Source organism: Ictidomys tridecemlineatus, chromosome 14 (assembly GCF_052094955.1).
Source record: "Ictidomys tridecemlineatus isolate mIctTri1 chromosome 14, mIctTri1.hap1, whole genome shotgun sequence".
Taxonomy (NCBI): Eukaryota; Metazoa; Chordata; class Mammalia; order Rodentia; family Sciuridae; genus Ictidomys; species Ictidomys tridecemlineatus.
The window spans coordinates 53047836-53063670 of NC_135490.1; the positions used below are offsets into that span (position 1 = coordinate 53047836).

The 15835-nt window shown below is 41.5% G+C and overlaps 2 pseudogenes; both read left to right on the forward strand.

The window, feature by feature from the left end:
• The first annotated feature begins 346 nt into the window (after window positions 1-346).
• LOC144370619 (sodium/calcium exchanger 1 pseudogene) lies at window positions 347-2145 on the forward strand (annotated as a pseudogene).
• A 2633-nt stretch (window positions 2146-4778) lies between these two features.
• Window positions 4779-9125, forward strand: LOC144370538 (zinc finger BED domain-containing protein 4-like; annotated as a pseudogene).
• The last annotated feature ends 6710 nt before the right edge of the window (window positions 9126-15835 follow it).

A 15835-nucleotide genomic window follows, 5' to 3' on the forward strand; every position in this document is an offset into this window, starting at 1 on the left:
AGTTTTGTTTTTCTTTCTTGTTGTCCATTAGTGTGCATAAATGTGTGCTTAATAAGGCCAGGCTTAAAATTGAACTTTTCATTTCCAGGAAGTCAGTCATGGGTCTTGCTCAGTGAATGGAACTACAAGTAGAAAATTCACAAAAAGAGAGACCAAACTGTAAATTTCACAAAAGATTGCCTAATCACTGATGGACTCAGATTAATGATGATTCACCAGAGATATTGTGATGCTCAAACATACAGAAATTTATTTAAAGGTATTAATCATGCTTTGGATTTGGGTCTAATGATGTGATTTTTTTTTCTACTTTCCCTGTCCCCATCTTCTTTTTATCAATAGGTCAGGACAGTTGGTCGTCTCCCTGTACAGCATGCCTTGGTTAAGCCTCTCACCCATGTTTCCAATGAGATTTCATCTGTTATCTCTGATGGCTTTCTTATTTTCCCATATGGACCATATAACTGCTGAGACCGAAATGGAAGAAGAAAATGATACCAGCAAGTGTACTGTCTCATATTACTGCAAGAAAAGGGTGATTTTGCCTTTTTGGTAGCCCCAAGATTATTATTTCAGAGACAAGATCGCTAGAGCTACTAGGTATTTCGGGGCTATTGTCAACATATTTCTGGTAGTCTTTATCATTGTTGACCAGTTTGTGTCCTTTATGGAAGTCATCACATCCCAAGAAAAATAAATAACCATAAAGAAAAACAATGGAAAGACCACCAAGATGACTGTGAGGATCTGGAATGAGACTATGTTCAACCTGACTTTGATGGCCCTGGGATTTTCTGCTCCCAAGCTTCTGCTTTCAGTTATTGAATTATGTGGCCATAACTTCACTGCAGGAGACCTGGGGCCCAGCACCATCATGGGAAGTGCTGCCTTCAGCATGTTCATCATCATTGCACTTTGTGTTTAGGTGGTCCCTGATGGAGAGACGAGGAAGATTCAGCATCTGCATGTGTTCTTTGTGATGGCAGCCTGGAGCATCTTCACCTACACTTGTCATTTCTCCTGGTATTGTGGAGGTCTGGGACATTTTTCTAACTTTCTTCTTCTTTCCCTTCTGTGTTGTGTTTGCCTGGGTAGCAGATAAGAGGCTTTTGTTTTACAAGTATGTCTACAAGCAGTATCAGGCTGGCAAGCAGAGGGGAATGATCACTGAACATGAGGGGGACCAGCCATCTTCCAAAACGAAAATTGAAATGGATGGGAAAGTAGTTAACTCTCATGTTGACAATTTCTTAGATGGCACTCTGGTTCTGGAGGTCAATGAGAGAGGGACCAAGATGATGAATAGGCTAAAGGAGAAATGGCGAGGATTCTGAAGGAACTAAAGCAGAAACATCCAGAAAACGAAATAGAGCAGTTAATAGAATTAGCCAAATACCAAATCCTAAATCAGCAGCAAAAAAGCCAAGCATTTTACCACATTCAAGCTACTTGCCTGATGACCGAGCTGGCAACATTTTAAAGAAGCATGCAGCTGACCAAGCAAGGAAGACTGTCAGCATGCATGAGGTCAACATGGAAGTGGCCAAAAGTGACCCATTTAGCAGTCTTCTTTGAACAAGGGACATATCAGTGTCTGGACAACTGTGGTACTATGGTCCTGAACATTATTTGCAAAAGTGGGGATTTGACCAACTCTTTGTTCATTGACTTCAGAAACAGAGGAGACATGGCCAATGCTGCATCTGATTATGAATTCACTGAAGGAACTGTGGTCTTAAACCTGGTGAGACCCAGAAGGAAATCAGAGTTGGCATCATCAATGATGATAGCTTTGAGGACGGTAAAAGTTTCCTTGCACACCTCAGCAATGTCAAAGTTTCTTCTGAAGCTTCCAAGATGGCATCCTGGAAACCAATCAGTCTCCACTCTCGCTTGCCTTAGATCACCCTCCATGGCCACTGTAAACAGTTTTGATGACAACCATGCTGGCATCTTTACTTTTGAGGAATCTGTGACTCGTGAATGAGAGCATTGGCATCATGGAGGGAAGGTATTGAGAACATCTGGAGCTCGAGGAAATGTTATCATTCCCTATAAAACGATCGAAGAGAGGGCCAGAGGTGGAGGGGAGCCTTTGAGGACAATTGTGGAGAGCTCGAATGCCAGAACAATGAAATCGTGTAAGTTCTTTTTATGTGTTTGTGTGTATGGTTGAGTGAGTGAGTGTATTACTGTGAGAGTGTGTGCATATTTTTAAACCAAATGGCATTAAAGGAACAGAATAATTATTACAGAAGACAACTGTCAAAGTACCAGTCCTTGCTTGGGTGTCACCTATCAATATGTACTAGACACAGATCTTAATTTGACATTGAGATCTTTTTTACTTTTGTCCTTTTACATATTTGATATACTGTAGACCATGATAAAATGAAGCATATGATGTAAGTTATCAGATCATTTAAGATGGGTTGAAAATTCTGTATTCTATTTAGGATCATATAGTATATATACAGAAAAGGAATATTTAACACATCACAAAAGGTTTCTAATTTCATTGCTGAGTACAAATTGGGAAAGCCCCAAAAAGAAACACCTTTAAAAAAAGAATTTCCTGGATGCTAGGACTGAGTGGAACTATTTCTGTGGTTTTCATCTGACATTGTGGTTTTATGACAGTATAATGTTTCTGCTTGTATGCTAGTGTTTAATTATGACTTAATGACCAACCCTGCTTCTTCAGTGTTATGCTATTATGAGAGGAACATATATCCATTATTTATTTCCAATTTAATTTTACTTCATATGTTTACATAAACCTTTTACCCTGCTCATATAGTGATGGGGAGAGAAATCAGATTCTGTCCAAGCATCCTATTTGATGGGGAACAGGTCAGAGAAAGAAGTAGGGAACAACTTACTCTTCCTATTGGCACTTTACAGTGGTAACTCTGGTATGAAGTTATTTTTCCACTGAGAGATGCATTTGAGAGATCTATTTCTCTTTCCTTGCTTTAGAGAGGGCTTTGCACTTAATTCACCAGAAGAAACCAGAGAATTTGACTCAATGACCAGTGTCCAAGAAGGAGGTAGGCCTTAAATATGACTAAAATCATCTAGATCAATAATGTTTACTTGTTCTATAAAAATATCTGACTTTTTTATTCACTAAAATGAAATGTAAAAATTGTTAAATGGCAAAGAATTTTATTTATAACTGAGATAGAGTTGTAGCCCTTTTTCTTTCTGGAATTGTAATTTTAAAGATGTATCTTGACTTTAAATAGAATTTTATTATTGGTAAGCATTGTTAATGCTTAACAGGTCCATTGATTACATTCATGTCTTTGTGTGGATTTAAGATAAGTACAATGTTTCTGTCAAAAGAAATCATCAAATACATGCTGTGCTGGCTTCTTAGCAGTTTATCCATTACTCTCATTTTTTAATGGATCCTTTTTCCTTTGGTGATCATGTCCAATGCCAGGTTAATATTCTCAGATCCAAGCAAAAAGGAGTTTTTCATGCTGCAATAAAGTTGGTTCTGTAGACTCAAACCAACTTATCTTCAAGGAAGATTTTATATTTCTGCCACAGCACAGTTCATCTTAGGGTAGCTTTCTTCAAAACCTATCATACATATAGATAAGGGCTCTCACACAACTGAGCTATATTAACTACTTTGAAAAATCTTCTTGTTTGATTGTTTAATACTGTACACAAAATCAGAATTTGTGATTCTTTTCATGGTTCCATAAAAAGATTTGTACAAAAGCTTTGGATTTAAAAGTTATCTAATTTTAAGAATCTATTGATCAAGGTAGACAGAGAGTCTAATCTGATCAAAGAGGGAGAGCAAGTGGCAGTCCACCTTTATTGATTTCTTTGATTATAAGAATGAGAGAAATTCTCATTTAAAAAAATTTCTTTTCAACATAGATCAATTTTTCTAACAAAAAATTAAATCCAAAATAACATTTTAAGTTAAGTGGAACCACAATCTTTATAAATGTATGACAAAACTAAAATATTAACTCTTTGTCTAAGTTAAATTATGTTGCTGTCCTGCATCTAATAGCTTTTGTCTAAAGTGTATCAACATTTTAGTTTGTAGGTAAAGGTGTTAAGGATTCCTAAACATCTTAATTTTAGGGTAGAAGATATCATTAAAATTTATAAGGATGCCTGGATCTATTTATTCATATTCTTACATAAACTATTTGAATTATTTTGACCTGACCCTTTTATAATGAAAATATGTATTTCAGAAAGAACACTGATAAAACATATTCTCAGCAAAATATTTTAAAATTATAATGCAAAAGCCTATTTAAATATATAAAATTAACAGCTATCACAAGCTTTTGTGAAAGCACAATCAATGACACCTAAATCCGTGCCAACTAAACTTTTCAACATCTTTCAATTAGGGAATTCTACAAGGAATTCTGTATAAAGTTAACAGCTAATAAAAAACAAATCAGAAATATGTTAATTTGATTTCTGGTTTGGTAGGTGATATCTATAAATTTCAAATGCTGCTAATGATTGTTCTTTAATGGTACTATTTCAGTGGTCCTAATTATTACAAAATATTGTTTGTTCTTCCAAACTTTAATATTAACTGTTCTGGAAAATGTTAAGGCCAATTAATTAATGCAGCTACAAATCAAATTTAATTGCTGCCCCCCACGCCAGCACGTGGGTCCCTGGGAGGGGCACAGGGACCTCAGCATCTCAGGCTACTGGGCCAAAGTCCTTGGCTGTGGTGCCTAGCTAGCAGGAGGTGCACTGGGGACAGACAAAGCAGCTAAAGAATGGGCGCCACGCCATTAGGGGTCCCCAGCGCACAGACCCGCGCCGCCCAGATCCTTGGCCGGCCTAGAGTTTGCAGAGTGAGAACTGGGACATGGACCTCTGGTAGATGTGGATGAATGTCTGCTTCTTCCTTCCTGTCCTGTCTGCCTTTGTCTCTTCTACTCAGAGCCCTGAGCTCTCCAGGCAGTGTGACGCTAACCCAGGACATGCTAAGGGCCAGTGCGCCTGGTGGGAGGCCCCTTCCTGGCCCTGGAGGCTGCTGGCTATGGCTGGCTATGCCTTAGCAGGCTCATCTGCTTCTCCTGCTTGATTAGCTGTGGTTCCTCTGCCTCGTGTTGAGCACAGAGAATGCAGGAGGCGATGGGCCTGGATTGCTTCTGCTTTGCGGGTGTCCCACTGCTGTGAGCTTTCCTGTGTGCATCTGGGACATGCAAGAGGTGCTGTCGAGGTGGTGGGGACCCTGTCTTCAAGACCTGCAGCCAGTCTCCCCTGTGCGTCCCCACGGCCAGGCACGTGGCAGCAGAGCCCCAGGTGGAGCACTCACAGGAGCAGCCCGAGAGACGAAATGGCTGTGAAAGGGTGATGGTGATGCACGCACACAGGGGCACTCGTACCAGCTCTCCATTGACCTGAGACACTAGCATGAGGAATGAGCTGGGGTAGTTATGGTCAGTGGTGGAGGACAACTAGGACGCTAGTCCCAGAGGCGAAGGTGATTGTGTTTCTGATGATATAAGTTTCAAAATAGAGGAGGAAGAAGATGATCCAGTTCCCAGCCACTGTTTGGAAGGGGTGGACTTTCAGAGTGAGCAGGAGGATGTGAGGAGCAGGTGGAGGGCCAGGCTGGTGGAGCCTCAAGGAGGATGGCTATGGGGCTCTGTTCCTCCAGGACAGCAGCAGGCAGCACAGCGTGGCCATGGAAGCTGTAACCCAGAGCCTCCTCTCCAGCTGCCACGTCAGCTCCAGGAAGAAATCTCCAGCATGGAAGCATTTCTTCATCTCCCTCTGGGACAGACTAAGGCAATATGTAAGCACTGCATGCAGGAGTTCAGCAGGGGCAAGAATGAGAAGGACCTGAGCACCAGCTGCCTCATGAGGCACATGAGACCTGCGCACCCCACCAAGGTAGTGCAGGAGAACTGAAGTGTGTCTCTCGGCTCCTCCTTGCTGTCACCCTTCCTCCTGCTTCCACCACAGCCTGCAGAGATCGGGGATTGGGCTCCATGCTCTCGCCCATCAGACTTGCCCAGATGAAGCAGCTACGATCCCATTCCCTGACTACATGCAGGAAGAGCCCATGTCTGTGGTCTCTTCTGAGGTGTCTGATGTACTGGTCACTGGAGGTACAGCAGAGAGGAGGCCCAGGCAGGGTCTTCCCCCACCTTACTGTGCTCCACTACTATTGAACCGCAGAGGGCGTGGGGGAAAGAAGCCTTTGCCTTCCCAGGAGCACGGGGGCCAGAAGGACGTTGGCCATCTGGAAACACTTCTACCTGTCCCCACTTGGTAGCTCCAAGGCCTTCTGCGTGCACTGCATGAGTTCATCAGGGGTAAGAACGGAAAGACCTGGGTACCAACTGATCATCCAGCACATGTGGAGAACGCAAGGCTCCATCATGCTGCAGGAAAATGGGGGATGGCTTGGGCATCCCCCTCCTGTACCCCACACCTCCCCACCCTGCTGCCTACAGAGGGGGAGCCCGGATCGTCCTCTCCAGGAAAGCTGGTCCAAGAGTGCCCCTCGACCTCCTCGTCCCCAGACAGGATGGCTGAAGACCTGCCTAGGGATGCACTCTCAGGGATGTGTCCCTTCTGTCATCCTAAGGAGTTGCGAGCCTGGTGCTGTCTTCCAGCAGAACAAGAAGGTCATGAAGAGGCTGAAGTCGGAGGTCTGGCACCACTTCTCATCAGCACCCATGGACAGTCTGAAGGCCCTGTGCCTGTACTGTGACTGCGTCATCAGTGGGGGGGAAGAAGAGGGATGTGGGCACCAGCTGTACAGATGCCATCCCGAGGTGCTCGGGGCCCAGAAGGGCTTCCTGGGTGCCAGTTTGGCGAATTCTCCAGTTGCCACTCTGGTTTCTGCAGAAAGCTCCTTCTCTAAGATGCCTGGCCTGCTAGCAATGGTCAGGAGTAACCACCAAGCGGTGTTTCCCATCAGCAGCAAGACGACCTCAAGCTGTGGAACCACTTCTCCATTTGCTCTTTGGACTCTACCAAGGTGGTGTGTCTGCATTGCAGCTGGACCATCAGCAGGGGCAAGAAGCCCACCAACCTGGGCTCCAGCTGCCTCCTGAGGCACCTGCAGAGGTTCCAGTATGTACTCAAGGCAGAGGTCCACCCCAAGACCACCCTGTCCAGCTCTCCAGGTGTCCAGCGGCCACTGAGCACAGAGTTGTTGGGCAGGTCCTCCTTCAATGACCCCAATTGTCACCCAATTGCCAAAAAAAAATCACCAGTCTGATAGCAGAAATGATTGCACTTGACCTCCAGCCATACTCCTTCGTGGATAACGGTTGGTTTTATCAGGCTGCTCAAATACTAGAAACCTCAGTAATCTTTGTACTCCCCTTCCTGCTTCTCCAGGACAGCTATCCCAGGCATGTATGACAATGTGAAGCAGATGATTCTGACAGCAGCTGAAGGAGGCTGACAGCAGCTGAAGGAGGCCGACAGCAGTGTGGTCCACTTCACATCGGATGAGTACCCAGATCTGTGAGTACCTGACCGTCACTGCCCACTGGCTCACCTTTGCATTCTTGGCCTGCCCACACTGAGAGGACCACCAATGATCAGCACTTTTGGACGCATCGCAGATTGACTGTGACTATGGCGGCGGCAGCATCCAGAAGCAGCTAGAGTGCTGGTGAGAAACCTGGGTGTAGGTCCATCGGCCTGCATGCGGGCATCATGGTCACTGACAATGGGAGCATCGCAAGATTCTGATCGAGGCAGAGCACTCGAGCATGCCCTGCTTCAGCCACATAGTGGACCTGATCATAAGTGAGGCCATCAAGAGCCAGAGGATGGTGCAGAGCCTGCTGAGCACCTCCCAGAAGCTGTGTGAGCGGCTCCAGCACTCCCCAAGAGCCAGGGAGAAGCTGGCCACACTGCAGCGGGAGTAAGCTGCAGTAGCACTGCCTCGTCCAGAATGTGTAGTCCAGGTGGAGCAAGTCCCTGCACATGCTGGAGTGGCTGCTGCAGCAGAAGAGGGCCATTATGGAGATGTCCATTGAGTGCAACTACAGAGAACTGATCAGCTGCTACTAGTGGGAAGTCATGCAGTCCATGGGTCATGCGTTGAGGCCCTTAGATGCTGCCAGCCTGGAGATGAGTACCTATATGTCCACTCTAAGCCAGGTCATCCCCATGATCTACATCCTCAGCAAGAAGGTCAAGATGCTCTTTGGGGAGAAGATAGGCATTGACACTCTGATGATGTTGCTGAAGGAAGTCATGGCAAGCCACCTGTCTGCCACCCTCCATGACCTGCTGCTGGAACCTCGCTACAAAGCCTCCCTGTTCACAGAGGAGGAGGTGGAGCAGTACATGCAGGATCTAATCAGGGAGCTAGAAATATTGAATTCTACCTCAGAGGGCACAGCTGCCTCCAATGGCTGTGACTCGGGGCCAGGTCTAGAGACTCTGGTCGCTGGTGGCCAAGATGGAGAGGAGAGATAGGTGGGAGAGGCTGCCCAAAGACATGGTGTTCCCCTGCCGTAGTCCGGCTGGCTGCAGAATAACCGGGGGGTGACGAATAACTTGTGTACGTTGATACAGCAGGAGAGGGAGCCCTTTATTGTAGGACAACAGAGCTATTTATACATTTTGTACAGCTTATCTTAATTAGCATAATAAACTAGATACATCAGTCAACCAATAAGGAATCTCCACACTTAATAGCTCACTTTTGTTACTTCTCAAACCACTCCCTCTGGCATTTTGCCAGGCACCAATCAGACTTGTTTACGAACTCTAACATTCCCCTGGCAAAATACCAGGTGTTATTTTGACTTGTTTACAGACCTTATCACTCCCCTACCTGTAGGAGGAAGTATTGGAGCACAGCTGGGACCTGCTTACCTACTGGAACCTCAAGCGGTTGTCCTGGCCTGGACTGTCCACTTGGGCCGCCAGATTTGGGGGCTGTCCGCCAAGTACCATCCCTTTGGAAAAGCTGTTCAGCACACTCACGGAGAATGGCAGCTTTGGCCAGCCCCAGCTCATGATGAAGCATTTTGAAAATCTTATATTTTTGAAAGTGAATCTTCCCTTGACATACTTTCATTATTGAACTCACGACAGAGTTGCCAGACCAGAGATGCTCTCCGCAGTGCTGGCTGTTGTACCAGGGCTGTGACCCACATAGGGACATGTGAGACATCAGGCCAGCATCTGGGGCCACTTGCTGGGCCACACTGCAAGGTAACCTCACAGACGTCTTACTCCTGTCGAGCCAGGTAGCAGGGGTTGAGGAGTCCACTGGACGCAGCCTGTCTCCTCAGTTAGGAAGTGGAGGATCAGGTTTTAATTTATAACTGCGACATCTCTTTTAAGTTAGGGGTTAGAAATTTGTTTTATTAGAATGGAGACAAGATGTAAACAACTCTATCCTGTAGACTGTTTATTCAATTGTATAAAAACCATGAATCAGGTACTGTATTTTTGTTAAATATTGCTTTAATTGCAACAAAACCACTTTTGTGGCTGTGAAATGAAAAGTGGAGCTGAAGCCATCCTGACTGAGCAGTTTTAACTGCAGGTTCTAAAGTGTGTCTAAAATGGAGAGAATATCCTGGAAGCCAACTGTTTACCACAGAGACGAAGTGTTTGAAAACAAAAGTGTACTTGTCACAGAGCTTGCAGTTGTGGTTCACGGTTGCAGGCATGTTCCATTTCAAGTCTTTGCATTCAGGGTTGCACAATCCATTCATTCACTCAGAGGTCCCAGACTGTCTGTCCTGAGTCCTTGAGCTGGGAGTCCCTTGTGTCCCTGCTGAGGATTCAGCTGGTGCAGAGCAGAGCATTGCAACAGGGGGCCCATTACCTGCATCTGGCGCCTCTGACTCAGTGTTCCTGAGCAGTGAAGCTCTGTGTGCACTGACCCAAGTTCTGGCACCACAGCCCTGGGCTCTGGAGGCAGTAGTGACCAATGGGGGTATCTGGAAGGCTACAGTGGTAAGACTAGCCTGAGGCATTTAGAATTCTTTTTTTTTTTTTAACAATAGGAAAGATTCAGCCATCACCCTGGTATTTTAGAATCCCAAGAACATCTGAATGAAATTCTCAATTGTCAGATTTTTTTAACAATGTGTCTTCAAAGTTTTTTCTTTAACATCTTAAAAAGGTTCATGTTTTCATTTCAGATCATTAACTGTGGGTGAGACAACTTGCCTATCTGCCATGACCTCTTAGGAAGTTGTTGTTCTGTTCAAACACTGTACCTCTGCTTACTCTAAATTTGAGTAGACTGTGCTTTAGTGTATTTATAAATGATGGATTCAGTTTCTGAAATTAAACTTTTTATTTGCAATTTCCAAGAAAAATTAAATTACTTAGAGCTCAATAATGATATCATTTGGGAAGATAATTGGAAAAAAATGAGCATTTACTATGAGCATTTACTATGATATATTTAAAACAGAAAGTTGAGAAAACTATGTAAGTTGGAAAATTTACATGACATATTGCTTAGCAAATCAGTTTACTACAGGATTCCTATAACAGAATAATGTATTAAACAACGTGTCTGCCCAAAATTAATTTTAACAAGTGTTACATTTTGAAGTATGGTTTTAACTTCATTAACTCTAAGATGTAATATGTAAGGCATTTATCTCAACAAATAGAGCTTTCGTACACTGAATATTTATATACTTTTTTGAACAAAAGACTAAAAAAAAATTCAGTGTAAATCCTATCAAATTATTATTATATTATTACCATTATTATTATTATTACATTCCATGGGAAAGAAATACTGGTTTTGGCTGTTTATAACCAGGGTTCATCTCTTGCTGCACAGAATTCTAAGGAACAAATACCTAGCTATATGATATGGCATGTAGCTTTATAAAATGGTACAATAAGACCACCAGATACAAATAAAGTAAAATTTGAAGTGATCAGAACAGAAGAACAATTGTGCATTGGGAAAAATCAGGAATAATGAAAAATACTATAGAAATTATCATTAGACAAGAAAAGCTATTAGTACATAGTGCCTTGAATCTAGCATATTCAGGATTTACTTTATAGTAATAGAGTTTCATTTAGACTATTAAAATGATTTATACTGGCATAGAACTTTCCTAAGTAATGTGCTAATGTAGGAAATTTGTTTGGAATACTTTTAGCATTTCAGTGGATTTCTGCTTTAGTGAGTTATCTTTCAGACAAGAATGTTTATCTCTTTTTGAGCCAAAACACATGTAGTATCATCTAAAAACCTAAATTATAACTACAAGATGTTTTTGTAAATTCCTATGCTTTCTGAATGCATAACTATTATAAAAATAAGACAGGGTAGGAGCCAAAAACATTTATGAGTTATATAAAAAATGTTATAATTTAGTATTGCCTGGAGACCAAGTTGATTATGTACAGAAAGGTTCTTTACCACGTCAACCAGATTTCCATTTATGCTGTTGTAATCTCATTTTCCTAGTGCTAATTACATTTTGAGGTTATAATATAGTTACATAAAGGAATTCATCTTAGCCAATGAAGAAATTTCTTAGTGTAGGCATATTGAAGTGTTTAAATCCTGGTCTACTTTCTGAGTCAACATCCAAGGCCATCACACAGGGTTGATTGCTTCCCTAGTTCAGGACTTGAATTTAAAAATCAATATCAATTCCTACTTAATCAGCTACTGATGAGTGACTAACACTGGGCTAATATTATGAGGGAAATCAAAAGAAATATGTTCCTCATACTTAAAGTGGGAGATATATTTTGTAAGTATAAACATCATTATGAAGACATTGTGCAGGGGATATAGGAAGCCTTAATCTTGGACAAAACATTTGCATTTATTTTTGGAGGACAGACAGTATAACTGGAAAGAAAGATGGGATGTGCATTTTAAGAAGGTGTCCTATCTTGGAAAACATAGGAGCATGGACAATTTCAATAAAGAGGATCATTATCAAAATCAATGACTTAGCCACAATTCATTTCCTTTTGTGTAGTTTTAAATCATTATGAATGTGTTTAAATCAATCTGACATGTCCCTTAAAGGGTCTTTATTTGTGGAACCATTTTGGGGTATAATATGTAGAAACAAAATTTAGAACCACTACTATTAGATGACCAAGAACTTTCTCAAGTGCTCTCTTTTTAAATTTTTTTGGTGCTGGGGATTTAACCCCCAGCGCTTTTTAATATTTTATTTAGAGACAAGTTCTCACTAAGTTGCTTAGGGCCTTGTTAAATTGCTGAGGCTGGCTTTGAACTCACCATCCTCTTGCCTTAGCCTCCAGAGCCCCTGGTGAGTGCCACCATAGCTGCTGTCAAGTGTTCTTTCATACATTTAATATGGTGACAACCCAAGGAAGTAAGTAGCATTGAAGATGAAAAAAGTGAATCTCAGAGATCTAAGAAGTTACGAATCCAGAATTTGAACACCTATTTGACTTCAAAGATGTGCATGTGCATTTCTGTGCCACATTACTTCTTGAAGCTTCTAAAAAAATTGACAATTTTTCTAGTAAACTGCTGTCAGTATTTTGTTTTGTTCTTTGTGAATTAGTCCTTGGCCTCTAGGAATGGTTTTTATTTACTTTATTCTAGTAGCCTCATGAATAGTCCTTCCATTCTGCCATCCACTCACCCTCTATTCTCAGAGTTACCAGTGTATTGCCACTGTCTTAAAAAACCTGAACAGATTTTACACTAAATTTTGATGTGGGAAGAGATGCTCTTTCCTGAGAACACCAGTAACCCAGGGCAGGTGATTTAAAAATACTGTATTTACTTCTTTTGAATGGAGCTAACTTAAGGATATAATACCTATGAGAGAGTTATTTATTGTCATTTTGCTGCTGTGTCTTTATTAGCTGAGGTATGAAAAATTGCCTGTGGACAACATTGTAATATTGTAACCTTCTATAAAATATTCATGTAACTTTGTGTTATGGCTACTGAAGTCCCATCATTTGAGATTCATTCTTTGGGGTAGGAAAGCTGTTTGTCCCTTAATAAAAAGTAAATGCCATGAGAATCTTATGTTTCCTTGCAACAGTGGAGTAGAAGTTGTTCTAGGGCAGGAGCCAGGAAAGGATTAAAATTCAACCAATGTAAGGTGGGTCAGCTGCACAGGAGATAATCTTACAACTGCTTTGGGTAAACCAGGTAGGAGGCTGGAGTGGCCTTCAGTGCAAGGTGCTGACTAAGTAGGCAGAACTTTTGTTTTCTTTTTCCATACTTTTTATTAGTGCATTATAGTTGTACATAATAATGAAATTTGTTGTTACATATCTGCACATGCACACACTATAGCAATATAGTTGGGCCAATATCATTCCCTAGTATTTCCCCTTTCCCTCCCTCAGGTCCTTTTCCTCTACTGATCTCCCTTTGATTTTCATTAGAGTCTACCACTTTACCTTTTTTCCACTCTAGCTTCCACATATAAGAGAAAACATATGACCTGTGACCTTCTGAGTTTGAGTTATTTCACTTAACATTATGTTCTATCCATTTTCCTGCAAATGATATCATTTCATTTTTCTTTATGGCTGAATAAAACTCCATTGAGGATATACATTCTATGTTTTCTTTACGCACTCACCCATTGATGGACACCTAAGCTGGTTTCATAGTTTGGCTGCTGTGAATTCTGCATGGGTAAGATAGAACTTTTTCTACTGACTTTTCATAGGGCCTCACAGTTTCTGCCTTATAGTCAGGAAGTCCAGAAGGACCTGGGAGGAAAAGAAAGCAGTCAACAATATGGACAGGAGTATATGAAAGTTCCTTTCCTTTCTCTCCTGGTTCTACCTGCTGTCTGCATAATACCCATCTATTTGCCAAGGTTGACACAGCCAGGCCTCTTTCTTCCCGTGGGCCTATACAGGTGTCTTACTATAGAGCCAGGCAGAATAAACAATTCATTTTCATTTTCTCAGGGATCTAGATGACATTTTCTTTCCTTCTTACAGTCTCCACAGGATTAGATAAGGCAGTAGGCATTGGACTCTTTTGTGGCAGCTAAAGATATGGAGGCAAGTTGCAATAAACAGCCAAAAGCAGAATTTTGGTTCCTTGCTTATTAATATTTTGATAGAGTTTGCTGGTTTTGCTTTTATTTTTTAGGTTTAAGAATGAGAGATTGGAGGATTCTGGGTACCCTGAAACTAAGGGTCACACTCAAAATTCAGGCCACCCCATTTTCCAATCTTAGACTACCTGAAATTAGAAACTCTGCACCCAAGTTTGAACTCTGTCTCTGTGCTCTCCTATCATTAAGTTACTTCATCTTGGAGTCAATTTTCTTACCTGCAAAATGAGGACAATATTGGTGATGGTGGAGGTGATGGTAGTGGAAGAGAAGATGGTGGTAGTGTTGATGATGAAGATGAAAGTGGTGGTGGTAATAATGATGGTAGTGATGGTTTGGGATATGTTGGTTGTAGTAGAAATGGTAGTGATGGTTATGAGATGGAGGTGGTATTGGTGATGGTGAAGTGAAGGTGGTGGTGGTGGATTTTGATGATTGTGGTGGGGTGAGTGAGGGAGTAATAGTGAGTGCTAGAGGCAAAGATAATGGTGGTCGTAGTTTTGGACATGATGATGGGGATCATGGTGGTGGTGATTATCGGTGGTGATAGTGGCAGTGATGGTGATGGTGTGGGTACTAAAACTTACTGAGAGCAAGCATTCAAGCTGTTTTGATTTAATCTTCACAAGTAGATATTGTTATTATATTCATTTTACAGAAGAAGAAGTGAGGCTCAGAGACTAACTTCCTCTGGTTCACACAGCTAATAAACATGATCTAGAATTCAGCAGCAGAACTACCTGACCGTAGAGTCTACTCTGTCGCATTAGCTTTCACACACAAGACAAGGCTCTGTTGCTATGACTGATGTGGCTCAGAAAATATAAACCAAGAGTGGTGATTTATCTTTTCTAGAATTCTTGAACATATATCAAGTACATCACACTCTCACTGCCCAGTCTCTATTAGCCTAGAAAAGCCATGATGAACTGAGTTGGAAAAGGAAAATAATGTAGAATGTTATAATCCCTCCTTGTACCTGGCCCATCCAATTAGCATCTATTCTTTCCTCCCTCACAGTATGCATTTCCTCTTATACCTAAATTTTAAAAAGAAACTTCATTATTGTGAGCTTTCTGACATTGCCTGCTCTGGCCCTGGAGCACTTAATTTCCTCATATGGAAATTAAATTTCCACACTTGAAATAGTACTTTCTTGGCCTATCTTTTTTTAACTCTGTTACAAGGCAGTGTAAATTAATAGCAACAGAGAATTAGTATTGGGGATGGTTGTTATCTTGTGTTATCACTATGAAAAAGTTTTAAAAATGTGTTTTATGACCCTGGAGGTGATTAATAGAAAGAATTATTGATTGCAAGACTTTCCTAGAATAAGTGACCCTTGGGAAGTTTATCTGATACAAACCTTCAATTCTAAGCATTACAGCAAAGGGAATTTTTAGGTAACATTTTTTAAAAAGTCAATTTCAGGTCACTTTTGCTTCTGAATTACATTCATGGACAAGAAAAGCAAGCAGAAAAACATCCTACCTAAAATCAGATCACTATGAAATGACATTTTGCATTGCATACACTTTGTAAAAATCAGTGCAAGTTTGTCTGTAAAATATTAAAATATTTGTTTTTGAAGAAACTAGTTTTATTGTATTCAATATTTTTAACTTTTGTAGGCAAATTTTTGGTCTGGTGGAGTAAGCCCATTAGCATTATTTGTAAATATGATTAATTATAACATTTTATAAATTTTTACAGACTACTTGAAGATAAAGATTCCATATCCAAGTTTCAACTCCATCTATATGCCCTCCTAA